Below are 15,271 nucleotides of genomic sequence, written 5' to 3'. Positions count from 1 at the left end.
CACAGAATATACAATATAGACAACTGAATGCAGAATATAGGATATAGAATATAGAATGAAGAACACAAATTATAGAATACAGAATAGAGAATATAGAACACAGAATTTTGAACACGGTATGCAGAACACAGAATTTAGAATAAAGAATATAGAATTTAGAATACAGAATTTAGAAAACAGCATATAGAATATACAATACAGAATACTACATATAGAATTTGAAAAATAAAATTTAGAACACAGAATATACTTTGTAGAATACGGAATGCAGAATACAGAATACAGAATATAGAATATAGAACACTGAATCTAGAATATGGAAAAAAGAATAGAGAACACAGAATTTAGAACATGGAGATGCAGAACACAGAATTTAGAAAATAAAATACAGAATACTGAATATAGGATTTAGAACACAGGATATAGAATATAGAATACGGAATGCAGAATATAGAATACCAAATAAAGAATATAGAAAACAAAATATAAAATATGGAATACAGAATACATAACCCAGAATTTAGAATATGAAATCCAGAACACAGATTTGGAATATACAATATAGAATTTAGAATATAGAATGTAGAATATAGAATGAAGTACACACAATATAGGATAGAGAATATAGAAAACAGAATTTAGAACACGGAATGAAGAACACAGAATTTTGAATATAGAATATAGAATTTACAATATACAATGTAGAACACAGAATTTTGAATATAGAATAGAGAATACTGAATATAGAATTTAGAGTACAGAATGTAGAACACAGAATATAGATTAAAGAATACGGAATGCAGAATATAGAATACAGAATATAGAATATAGAAAACAGAATATAGAATATGGAAAAGAGAATACAGAACCCAGAATTTAGAACATGGAATGCAGAACACAGAATATAGAATATAGAATACAGAATACTGAATATAGAATTTAGAACATAGAATGCAGAGCACAGAATTTAGAATATACAATACAGAATACTGAATATTGAATTTAGAACATGGAATGCAGAACACAGAATTTAGAATGTAGAACACAGAAATACAATTTAGAATACAGAATGCAGAATATTGAATACAGAATATAGAATGTACAACACAAAATATAAAATATGTAAAACAAAATACAGAACCCAGAATTTAAAACATGGATTGCAGAACACAGAATTTAGAACATAATATACGGAATATTTTATAAAAAATTAAAAAATTCTATGTAGGATATAGAATATAGAATATAAAATACATAATACTGAATAAATAATTTAGAATATATAATGTAGAAAACAGAAAAAAAAATAGCAAGGAAAATATTGAAGCCAGATTTTGGAACATGGAAAGCAGAACTCAGAATTTAGAATATAGAATACAGCATACTGAATATGCAATTTAGAATATAGAATGTAAACACAGAAATTAGAATATAGAATACAGAATACTGAATATAGAATTTATAATATAGAATGAAGCACACAGAATGTAGTATATACAATAGTGAATATAAAACCCAGAATTTAGAACATGGAATTCAGAACACAGAAGTTAGAAAATAAAACACAGAATACTGAATATAGAATTTAGAACACAGGATATAGAATATAGAATACGGAATGCAGAATATTGAATACCAAATATAGACTATAGAACACAAAATATAGAATATGGAATACAGAATACAGAACCCAAAGTTTAGAACATACAATGTAGAACACAGAATTTGGAATATACAATACAGAATACTGAATATAGAATTTAGAGTATAAAATGTAGAACACAGAATATAGAATATAGAATACGGAATGCAGAATATAGAATACAGAATATAGAATGAAGAACACAGAATATATAATACGGCATAAATAATATACAATACAGAATATACAATGAAGAACACAGTATATAGAATATGGAAAACAATACAGAACCCAGAATTTAGAACATGGAATGCAGAACACATTTTAGAATATAATATACAGAATAATGAATATAGAATTTAGAAAAAAGAATGCAGAACACAGAATTTAGAATATAGAAAGCACAGTACTGAATAGAGAATTTATAAAAAGGAAAGCAGAACACAGAATTTAGAATATAGAATACAGAATACTGAATATAGAATTTAGAATATAGAATGTAAACACAGAATATAGAATAGAGAATAGAGAATAGAGAAACAAGAATTTAGTAGGTGGAATGCAGAACACACAAATTAGAATAAAGAATATAAAATACTGAATATAGAATTTAGAATATAGAATATAGAACAAACAATATAGAATATAAAATACGGATGGCAGAATATAGGACGTAGAATACAGAATGAACGACCCAAATATATAATATAGAATAGAGAATATAGAAACCACAATTTAGAAATGGAATGCAGAACAGAGAATTTATACTATAGAATACAGAATACTGAATATAGATTTTAGAATTTAGAATGTAGAACATAGAATATAGAATATAGGATACGGAATGCAGAATATACTATGTAGAATATAGAATGAAGAACACAAATATAGAATATATAATAGAGAGTATAGGACCCAGAACTTAGAACATGGAATGAAGAACAGAGAATTAAGAATATAGAATACAGAATACTGAATATAGAATTTAGAATATAGAATGTAGAACACAGAATTAAGAATATAGAATACAGAATAATGAATAAAGAATTTAGAATATAGAATATAGAACACAGAATATAGAATATAGTATAGAAAATATAGAACCCAGAATTTAGAACATGGAATGAAGAACACAGAATTTAGAATATAGAATTCAGAATACTGAATATAGCATTTAGAATATAGAATGTTGAAAACATAATATAGAATATAAAACACGGAATGCAGAATATAGTACGTACAATATAGAATGTAAACAAAAAATATAGAAATGAATAGAGAATATAGAACCCAGAATTAAGAAATGGAGTGCAGAACAAAGAATTTAGAATATACAATACAGAAGACTGAATATAGTTCTTAGAATATAGAATGTAGAACACAGAATATAGAATATAGAATACGGAATGCAGAATATGGTATGTAGAATATGGAATGAAGAACACAATGTATAGGATATAGAATAGAGAATATAGAACCCAGAATTTAGAACACGGATGAAGAACACAAAATTTAGAATATAGAATTCAGAACACTGAATATAGAATTTAGAATATAGAATATACAACTCAGAAAATAGAATAGAGAATATAGAAACCAGAATTTAGAAAATGGAATGCAGGACACAGAATTTAGAATATAGAATACAGAAACATCAATATACAATTCAGAGTATAGAATGTAGAACACAGCATATAGAATATAGAATAGAGAATATAGAAGCCAAAATTTAGAGCATGTAATGCAGAACACAGAATTTAGAATATAGAATACTGACCACTGAATATAGAATTTAGAATATAGAATGTAGAACACAGAGTTCAGAATATAGAATACGGAATACAGAATATAGAATTTAGAATATAGAATGTAAAACACAGAATATAGAATATGGAATACGGAATGCAGAATATAGAATACAGAATATAGAATGTAGAACACAAATTATACAATATGGAAAACAGAATAGACAACCCAGTATTTACAACATGGAATGCAGAACACAGAATTTAGAATTTATAATACAGAATACTGAATATAGAATTTAGAATATAGAATGCGGAACACAGAATTTAGAATATAGAATACAGAATACTGAATATAGGATTTAGAACATGGAATGCAGAACCCAGAATTTAGAAAATAGTATAAAGAATACTGAATATAAAATTTAGAATATAGAATGTAGAACACAAAATATAGAATATAGAATACATAATGCAGAATATAGTATACAGAATATAGAAATTAGAAAACAGAATATAAAATATGGAAACAGAATACAGAACCCCGAAATTTGAACATGGTATGCAGAACACAGAATTTAGAATATACAATACAGAATACTGAATATAGAATTTAGAATATTGAATGTAGAACACAGAATATAGAATATAGAAAAGACAATATAGAACACAGAATTTAGAACATGGAATGCAGAACACAGAATTTAGAATATAGAATACAGAATACTGAATATAGTATTTGGATAATAGAATGAAAAACACAGAATATAGAGTATAGAATACGGAATGCAGAATATAGAATACAGAATATAGAATATAGAACACAGAATATAGAATATGGAAAACAGAATACAGAACCCAGAATTAAGAACATAGAATGCAGAACACAGAATGTAGAATATTGAACACAGAATACAGAATATAGAATTTGGAAAGTAGATGTAGAACACAGAATATAGAACATAAATACAGAATGCAGAATATAGAATGCAGAATAAAGAACTAAGAACACAAAATATAGAATATATAAAAGAGAATTTAGAACCCAGAATTTAAAAATTGAATCAGAACACAGAATTAGGTTATAGAATACAGAATACTGAATATAGAATTTAGAATATAGAATGTAGAAAACATAATATAGAATATATAACACGGAATGCAGAATATAGAACGTACAATATAGAATGAAGAACAAAAAATATAGAATATATAATAGAGAATATAGAACCCAGAATTTAGAACATGGAATTCAAAGCACAGAATTTAGAATATAGAATACAGGATAATGAATATAGAATTTTGAATATAGAATGTAGAACACAGTATATAGAATATAGAATACGGAATGCAGAATATAGAATGTAGAATATAGAATGAAGAACACAGAATATAGAATAGAGAATAGAGAATATAGAACCCAGAATTTAGAACACGGAATGAAGAATACAGAATTTTGAATATAGAATATAGAATTTAGAATATAGCATGTAGAACACAGAATTTTGAATATAGAATTGGGAATACTAAATATAGAATTTAGAATATTGAATGTCGAACACAGAATATAGAATATAGAAAAGAGATTATAGAACCCAGAATTAAGAACACGGAATAAAGAACACAGAATTTAGAATATAGATTATAGAATTAAGAATATAGAATGTAGAACACAAAATATACAATATTGAATACATAATGCAGAATATATTATACAGAATATAGAATTTAGAACACAGAATGTAAAATATGGAAACAGAATACAGAATCCCGAAATACGAACATGGTATGCAGAACACAGAATTTAGAATATAGAATAGAGAATACTGAATATAGAATTTAGAATATTGAATGAAGGACACAGATTATAGAATATAGAAAAGAGAATATAGAACACAGAATTTAGAACATGAAATGCAGAACACAGAATTTAGTATTTAGAATACAGAATACTGAATGTAGAATTTAGAATATACAATGCAGAACATAGAATATAGAATATATACTACGGAATAAGGAATATAGAATTTAGAATATAGAATGTAGAACACAGAATATATAATATAGAATATGGAATGCAGAATAAAGAATGTAGAAATAAGAATGGAGTTCACAAAATATAGAATATAGACTGGAGAATATAGAAGCCAGAATTTAGAACATAGAATACAGAACACAGAATTTAGAATATAGAATACAGAAATCTGAATATAATATTTACAATATAGAATGTAGAACACAGAATATAGAAAATAGAAAAGAGAATAGAGAACACAGAATTTAGAACATAATATACGGAATATTTTATAAACAATTAAAAAATTCTATGTAGGACATAGAATATAGAATATAAATACATAATACTGAATAAATAATTTAGAATATATAATGTAGAAAACAGAAGAAAATATAGCAAGGAAAATACTGAAGCCAGATTTTGGAACTTGGAAAGCAGAACTCAGAATTTAGAATATAGAATACAGCATACTGAATATGCAATTTAGAATATAGAATGTAAACACAGAACTTAGAATATAGAATACAGAATACTGAATATAGAATTTATAATATAGAATGTAGCACACAGAATGTAGTATATACAATAGTGAATATAAAACCCAGAATTTAGAACATGGAATTCAGAACACAGAATTTAGAAAATAAAACACAGAATACTGAATATAGAATTTAGAACACAGGATATAGAATATAGAATACGGAATGCAGAATATTGAATACCAAATATAGACTATAGAACACAAAATATAGAATATGGAATACAGAATACAGAACCCAAAGTTTAGAACATACAATGCAGAACACAGAATTTGGAATATACAATACAGAATACTGAATATAGAATTTAGAATATAGAATATACAACTCAGAAAATAGAATAGAGAATATAGAAACCAGAATTTAGAAAATGGAATGCAGGACACAGAATTTAGAATATAGAATACAGAAACTTCAATATACAATTCAGAGTATAGAATGTAGAACACAGCATATAGAATATAGAATAGAGAATATAGAAGCCAAAATTTAGAGCATGTAATGCAGAACACAGAATTTAGAATATAGAATACAGACCACTGAATATAGAATTTAGAATATAGAATGTAGAACACAGAGTTCAGAATACCAAAAACGGAATACAGAATATAGAATTTAGAATATAGAATGTAAAACACAGAATATAGAATGTGGAATAGGGAATGCAGAATATAGAATACAGAATAAAGAATGTAGAACACAGATTATACAATATGGAAAACAGAATAGACAACCCAGTATTTACAACATGGAATGCAGAACACAGAATTTGGAATATACAATACAGAGTACTGAATATAGAATTTAGACTATAAAATGTAGAACACAGAATATAGAATATAGAATACGGAATGCAGAATATAGAATACAGAATATAGAATGAAGAACACAGAATATATAATACGGCATAAATAATATACAATACAGAATATAGAATGAAGAACACAGTATATAGAATATGGAAAACTATACAGAACCCAGAATTAAGAACATGGAATGCAGAACACAGATTTTAGAATATAATATACAGAATAATGAATATAGAATTTAGAAAATAGAATGCAGAACACAGAATTTAGAATATAGAAAGCACAGTACTGAATATAGAATTTATAAAAAGGAAAGCAGAACACAGAATTTAGAATATAGAATACAGAATACTGAATATAGAATTTAGAATATAGAATGTAAACACAGAATATAGAATAGGGAATAGAGAATAGAAAACCCAGAATTTAGTACATGGAATGCAGAACACACAAATTAGAATATAGAATACAAAATACTGAATATAGATTTTAGAATATAGAATATAGAACAAACAATATAGAATATAAAATACGGATGGCAGAATATAGGACGAAGATTATAGAATGAATGACCCAGATATATATAATATAGAATAGAGAATATAGAAACCACAATTTAGAAATGGAATGCAGAACAGAGAATTTATACTATAGAATACAGAAAACTGAATATAGGTTTTAGAATTTAGAATGTAGAACATAGAATATAGAATATAGGATACGGAATGCAGAATATACTATGTAGAATATAGAATGAAGAACACAAATATAGAATATATAATAGAGAGTAGAGGACCCAGAAATTAGAACATGGAATGAAGAATAGAGAATTAAGAATATAGAATACAGAATACTGAATATAGAATTTAGAATATAGAATGTAGAACACAGAATTAAGAATATAGAATACAGAATAATGAATATAGAATTTAGAATATAGAATATAGAACACAGAATATAGAATATAGTATAGAAAATATAGAACCCAGAATTTAGAACATGGAATGCAGAACACAGAATTTAGAATATAGAATTCAGAATACTGAATATAGCATTTAGAATATAGAATGTTGAAAACATAATATAGAATATAAAACACTGAATGCAGAATATAGAACGCACAATATAGAATGTAAATAAAAAATATAGAAATGAATAGAGAATATAGAATCCAGAATTAAGAAATGGAGTGCAGAACAAAGAATTTAGAATATACAATACAGAAGACTGAATATAGTTTTTAGAATATAGAATGTAGAACACAGAATATAGAATATAGAATACGGAATGCAGAATATGGTATGTAGAATATGGAATGAAGAACACAATGTATAGAATATAGAATAGAGAATATGGAACCTAGAATTTAGAACACGGATGTAGAACACAAAATTTAGAATATAGAATTCAGAATACTGAATATAGAATTTAGAATATAGAATATACAACTCAGAAAATAGAATAGAGAATATAGAAACCAGAATTTAGAAAATGGAATGCAGGACACAGAATTTAGAATATAGAATACAGAAACATCAATATACAATTCAGAGTATAGAATGTAGAACACAGCATATAGAATATAGAATAGAGAATATAGAAGCCAAAATTTAGAGCATGTAATGCAGAACACAGAATTTAGAATATAGAATACAGACCACTGAATAAAGAATTTAGAATATAGAATGTAGAACACAGAGTTCAGAATACAGAATACGGAATACAGAATATAGAATTTAGAATATAGAAAGTAAAACACAGAATATAGAATATGGAATACGGAATGCAGAATATAGAATACAGAATATAGAATGTAGAACACAGATTATACAATATGGAAAACAGAATAGACAACCCAGTATTTACAACATGGAATGCAGAACACAGAATTTAGAATTTATAGTACAGAATACTGAATATAGAATTTAGAATATAGAATGCGGAACACAGAATTTAGAATATAGAATACAGAATACTGAATATAGGATTTAGAACATGGAATGCAGAACCCAGAATTTAGAAAATAGAATAAAGTATACTGAATATAAAATTTAGAATATAGAATGTAGAACACAAAATATAGAATATAGAATACATAATGCAGAATATATTATACAGAATATAGAAATTAGAACACAGAATATAAAATATGGAAACAGAATACAGAACCCCGAAATTTGAACATGGTATGCAGAACACAGAATTTAGAATATACAATACAGAATACTGAATATAGAATTTAGAATATTGAATGTAGAACACAGAATATAGAATATAGAAAAGACAATATAGAACACAGAATTTAGAACATGGAATGCAGAACACAGAATTAAGAATATAGAATACAAAATACTGAATATAGAATTTGGATAATAGAATGAAGAACACAGAATATAGAGTACAGAATACGGAATGCAGAATATAGAATACAGAATATAGAATATAGAACACAGAATATAGAATATGGAAAAGAGAATACAGAACCCAGAATTTAGAACATAGAATGCAGAACACAGAATTAAGAATATAGAATACAGAATACTGAATATAGAATTTGGATAATAGAATGAAGAACACAGAATATAGAGTATAGAATACGGAATGCAGAATATAGAATACAGAATATAGAATATAGAACACAAAATATAGAATATATAAAAGAGAATTTAGAACCCAGAATTTAAAAATTGAATCAGAACACAGAATTTAGATTATAGAATACAGAATACTGAATATAGAATTTAGAATATAGAATGTAGAAAACATAATATAGAATATATAACACGGAATGCAGGATATAGAATGTACAATATAGAATGAAGAACAAAAAATATAGAATATATAATAGAGAATATAGAACCCAGAATTTAGAACATGGAATTCAAAGCACAGAATTTAGAATATAGAATACAGGATAATGAAAATAGAATTTTGAATATAGAATGTAGAACACAGTATATAGAATATAGAATACGGAATGCAGAATATAGAATGTAGAATATAGAATGAAGAACACAGAATATAGAATATAGAATAGAGAATATAGAACCCAGAATTTAGAACACGGAATGAAGAATACAGAATTTTGAATATAGAATATAGAATTTAGAATATAGCATGTAGAACACAGAATTTTGAATATAGAATTGAGAATACTAAATATAGAATTTAGAATATGGAATGTCAAACACAGAATACAGAATATATAAAAGAGATTATAGAACCCAGAATTAAGAACACGGAATAAAGAACACAGAATTTAGAATATAGATTATAGAATTTAGAATATAGAATGTAGAACACAAAATATACAATATTGAATACATAATGCAGAATATATTATACAGAATATAGAATTTAGAACACAGAATGTAAAATATGGAATCAGAATACAGAATCCCAAAATACGAACATGGTATGCAGAACACAGAATTTAGAATATAGAATAGAGAATACTGAATATAGAATTCAGAATATTGAATGAAGGACCCAGATTATAAAATATAGAAAAGAGAATATAGAACACAGAATTCAGAACATGAAATGCAGAACACAGAATTTCGTATTTAGAATACAGATTACTGAATATAGAATTTAGAATATACAGTGCAGAATATAGAATATAGAATATATACTTCGGAATAAGGAATATAGAATTTAGAATATAGAATGTAGAACACAGAATATATAATATAGAATATGGAATGCAGAATAAAGAATGTAGAAATAAGAATGGAGTTCACAAAATATAGAATATAGACTGGAGAATATAGAAGCCAGAATTTAGAACATAGAATACAGAACACATAATTTAGAATATATAAAACTGAATACTGAATATAGAATTTAGAATATAGAATGTAGAACACAGAATATACAATATAGACAACTGAATGCAGAATATAGGATATAGAATATAGAATGAAGAACACAAATTATAGAATACAGAATAGAGAATATAGAACACAGAATTTTGAACACGGTATGCAGAACACAGAATTTAGAATAAAGAATATAGAATTTAGAATACAGAATTTAGAAAACAGCATATAGAATATACAATACAGAATACTACATATAGAATTTGAAAAATAAAATTTAGAACACAGAATATACTTTGTAGAATACGGAATGCAGAATACAGTATACAGAATATAGAATATAGAACACTGAATCTAGAATATGGAAAAAAGAATAGAGAACACAGAATTTACAACATGGAGATGCAGAACACAGAATTTAGAAAATAAAATACAGAATACTGAATATAGGATTTAGAACACAGGATATAGAATATAGAATACGGAATGCAGAATATAGAATACCAAATAAAGAATATAGAAAACAAAATATAAAATATGGAATACAGAATACATAACCCAGAATTTAGAATATGAAATCCAGAACACAGATTTGGAATATACAATATAGAATTTAGAATATAGAATGTAGAATATAGAATGAAGTACACACAATATAGGATAGAGAATATAGAAAACAGAATTTAGAACACGGAATGAAGAACACAGAATTTTGAATATAGAATATAGAATTTACAATATACAATGTAGAACACAGAATTTTGAATATAGAATAGAGAATACTGAATATAGAAATTAGAGTACAGAATGTAGAACACAGAATATAGATTAAAGAATACGGAATGCAGAATATAGAATACAGAATATAGAATGTAGAAAACAGAATATAGAATATGGAAAAGAGAATACAGAACCCAGAATTTAGAACATGGAATGCAGAACACAGAATATAGAATATAGAATACAGAATACTGAATATAGAATTTAGAACATAGAATGCAGAGCACAGAATTTAGAATATACAATACAGAATACTGAATATTGAATTTAGAACATGGAATGCAGAACACAGAATTTAGAATGTAGAACACAGAAATACAATTTAGAATACAGAATGCAGAATATTGAATACAGAATATAGAATGTACAACACAAAATATAAAATATGTAAAACAAAATACAGAACCCAGAATTTAAAACATGGATTGCAGAACACAGAATTTAGAACATAATATACGGAATATTTTATAAAAAATTAAAAAATTCTACGTAGGATATAGAATATAGAATATAAAATACATAATACTGAATAAATAATTTAGAATATATAATGTAGAAAACAGAAAAAAAAATAGCAAGGAAAATATTGAAGCCAGATTTTGGAACATGGAAAGCAGAACTCAGAATTTAGAATATAGAATACAGCATACTGAATATGCAATTTAGAATATAGAATGTAAACACAGAACTTAGAAAATAGAATACAGAATACTGAATATAGAATTTATCATATAGAATGAAGCACACAGAATGTAGTATATACAATAGTGAATATAAAACCCAGAATTTAGAACATGGAATTCAGAACACAGAAGTTAGAAAATAAAACACAGAATACTGAATATAGAATTTAGAACACAGGATATAGAATATAGAATACGGAATGCAGAATATTGAATACCAAATATAGACTATAGAACACAAAATATAGAATATGGAATACAGAATACAGAACCCAAAGTTTAGAACATACAATATAGAACACAGAATTTGGAAAATACAATACAGAATACTGAATATAGAATTTAGAGTATAAAATGTAGAACACAGAATATAGAATATAGAATACGGAATGCAGAATATAGAATACAGAATATAGAATGAAGAACACAGAATATATAATACGGCATAAATAATATACAATACAGAATATACAATGAAGAACACAGTATATAGAATATGGAAAACAATACAGAACCCAGAATTTAGAACATGGAATGCAGAACACATTTTAGAATATAATATACAGAATAATGAATATAGAATTTAGAAAATAGAATGCAGAACACAGAAGTTAGAATATAGAAAGCACAGTACTGAATAGAGAATTTATAAAAAGGAAAGCAGAACACAGAATTTAGAATATAGAATACAGAATACTGAATATAGAATTTAGAATATAGAATGTAAACACAGAATATAGAATAGAGAATAGAGAATAAAGAACCAAGAATTTAGTACGTGGAATGCAGAACACACAAATTAGAATAAAGAATATAAAATACTGAATATAGAATTTAGAATATAGAATATAGAACAAACAATATAGAATATAAAATACGGATGGCAGAATATAGGACGTAGAATACAGAATGAACGACCCAAATATATAATATAGAATAGAGAATATAGAAACCACAATTTAGAAATGGAATGCAGAACAGAGAATTTATACTATAGAATACAGAATACTGAATATAGATTTTAGAATTTAGAATGTAGAACATAGAATATAGAATATAGGATATGGAATGCAGAATATACTATGTAGAATATAGAATGAAGAACACAAATATAGAATATATAATAGAGAGTATAGGACCCAGAACTTAGAACATGGAATGAAGAACAGAGAATTAAGAATATAGAATTCAGAATACTGAATATAGAATTTAGAATATAGAATGTAGAACACAGAATTAAGAATATAGAATACAGAATAATGAATATAGAATTTAGAATATAGAATATAGAACACAGAATATAGAATATAGTATAGAAAATATAGAACCCAGAATTTAGAACATGGAATGAAGAACACAGAATTTAGAATATAGAATTCAGAATACTGAATATAGCATTTAGAATATAGAATGTTGAAAACATAATATAGAATATAAAACACGGAATGCAGAATATAGTACGTACAATATAGAATGTAAACAAAAAATATAGAAATGAATAGAGAATATAGAACCCAGAATTAAGAAATGGAGTGCAGAACAAAGAATTTAGAATATACAATACAGAAGACTGAATATAGTTCTTAGAATATAGAATGTAGAACACAGAATATAGAATATAGAATACGGAATGCAGAATATGGTATGTAGAATATGGAATGAAGAACACAATGTATAGGATATAGAATAGAGAATATAGAACCCAGAATTTAGAACACGGATGTAGAACACAAAATTTAGAATATAGAATTCAGAACACTGAATATAGAATTTAGAATATAGAATATACAACTCAGAAAATAGAATAGAGAATATAGAAACCAGAATTTAGAAAATGGAATGCAGGACACAGAATTTAGAATATAGAATAGAGAAACATCAATATACAATTCAGAGTATAGAATGTAGAACACAGCATATAGAATATAGAATAGAGAATATAGAAGCCAAAATTTAGAGCATGTAATGCAGAACACAGAATTTAGAATATAGAATACAGACCACTGAATATAGAATTTAGAATATAGAATGTAGAACACAGAGTTCAGAATATAGAATACGGAATACAGAATATAGAATTTAGAATATAGAATGTAAAACACAGATTATAGAATATGGAATACGGAATGCAGAATATAGAATACAGAATATAGAATGTAGAACACAAATTATACAATATGGAAAACAGGATAGACAACCCAGTATTTACAACATGGAATGCAGAACACAGAATTTAGAATTTATAATACAGAATACTGAATATAGAATTTAGAATATAGAATGCGGAACACAGAATTTAGAATATAGAATACAGAATACTGAATATAGGATTTAGAACATGGAATGCAGAACCCAGAATTTAGAAAATAGTATAAAGAATACTGAATATAAAATTTAGAATATAGAATGTAGAACACAAAATATAGAATATAGAATACATAATGCAGAATATAGTATACAGAATATAGAAATTAGAAAACAGAATATAAAATATGGAAACAGAATACAGAACCCCGAAATTTGAACATGGTATGCAGAACACAGAATTTAGAATATACAATACAGAATACTGAATATAGAATTTAGAATATTGAATGTAGAACACAGAATATAGAATATAGAAAAGACAATATAGAACACAGAATTTAGAACATGGAATGCAGAACACAGAATTTAGAATATAGAATACAGAATACTGAATATAGAATTTGGATAATAGAATGAAGAACACAGAATATAGAGTATAGAATACGGAATGCAGAATATAGAATACAGAATATAGAATATAGAACACAGAATATAGAATATGGAAAACAGAATACAGAACCCAGAATTTAGAACATAGAATGCAGAACACAGAATGTAGAATATTGAACACAGAATACAGAATATAGAATTGGAAAGTAGATGTAGAACACAGAATATAGAACATAAATACAGAATGCAGAATATAGAATGCAGAATAAAGAACTAAGAACACAAAATATAGAATATATAAAAGAGAATTTAGAACCCAGGATTTAAAAATTGAATCAGAACACAGAATTAGGTTATAGAATACAGAATACTGAATATAGAATTTAGAATATAGAATGTAGAAAACATAATATAGAATATATAACACGGAATGCAGAATATAGAACGTACAATATAGAATGAAGAACAAAAAATATAGAATATATAATAGAGAATATAGAACCCAGAATTTAGAACATGGAATTCAAAGCACAGAATT

This window comes from Vicugna pacos, unplaced genomic scaffold (genome assembly GCF_048564905.1).
Source record: "Vicugna pacos unplaced genomic scaffold, VicPac4 scaffold_192, whole genome shotgun sequence".
Classification (NCBI taxonomy): domain Eukaryota; kingdom Metazoa; phylum Chordata; class Mammalia; order Artiodactyla; family Camelidae; genus Vicugna; species Vicugna pacos.
This window is presented reverse-complemented; position numbering follows the sequence as displayed.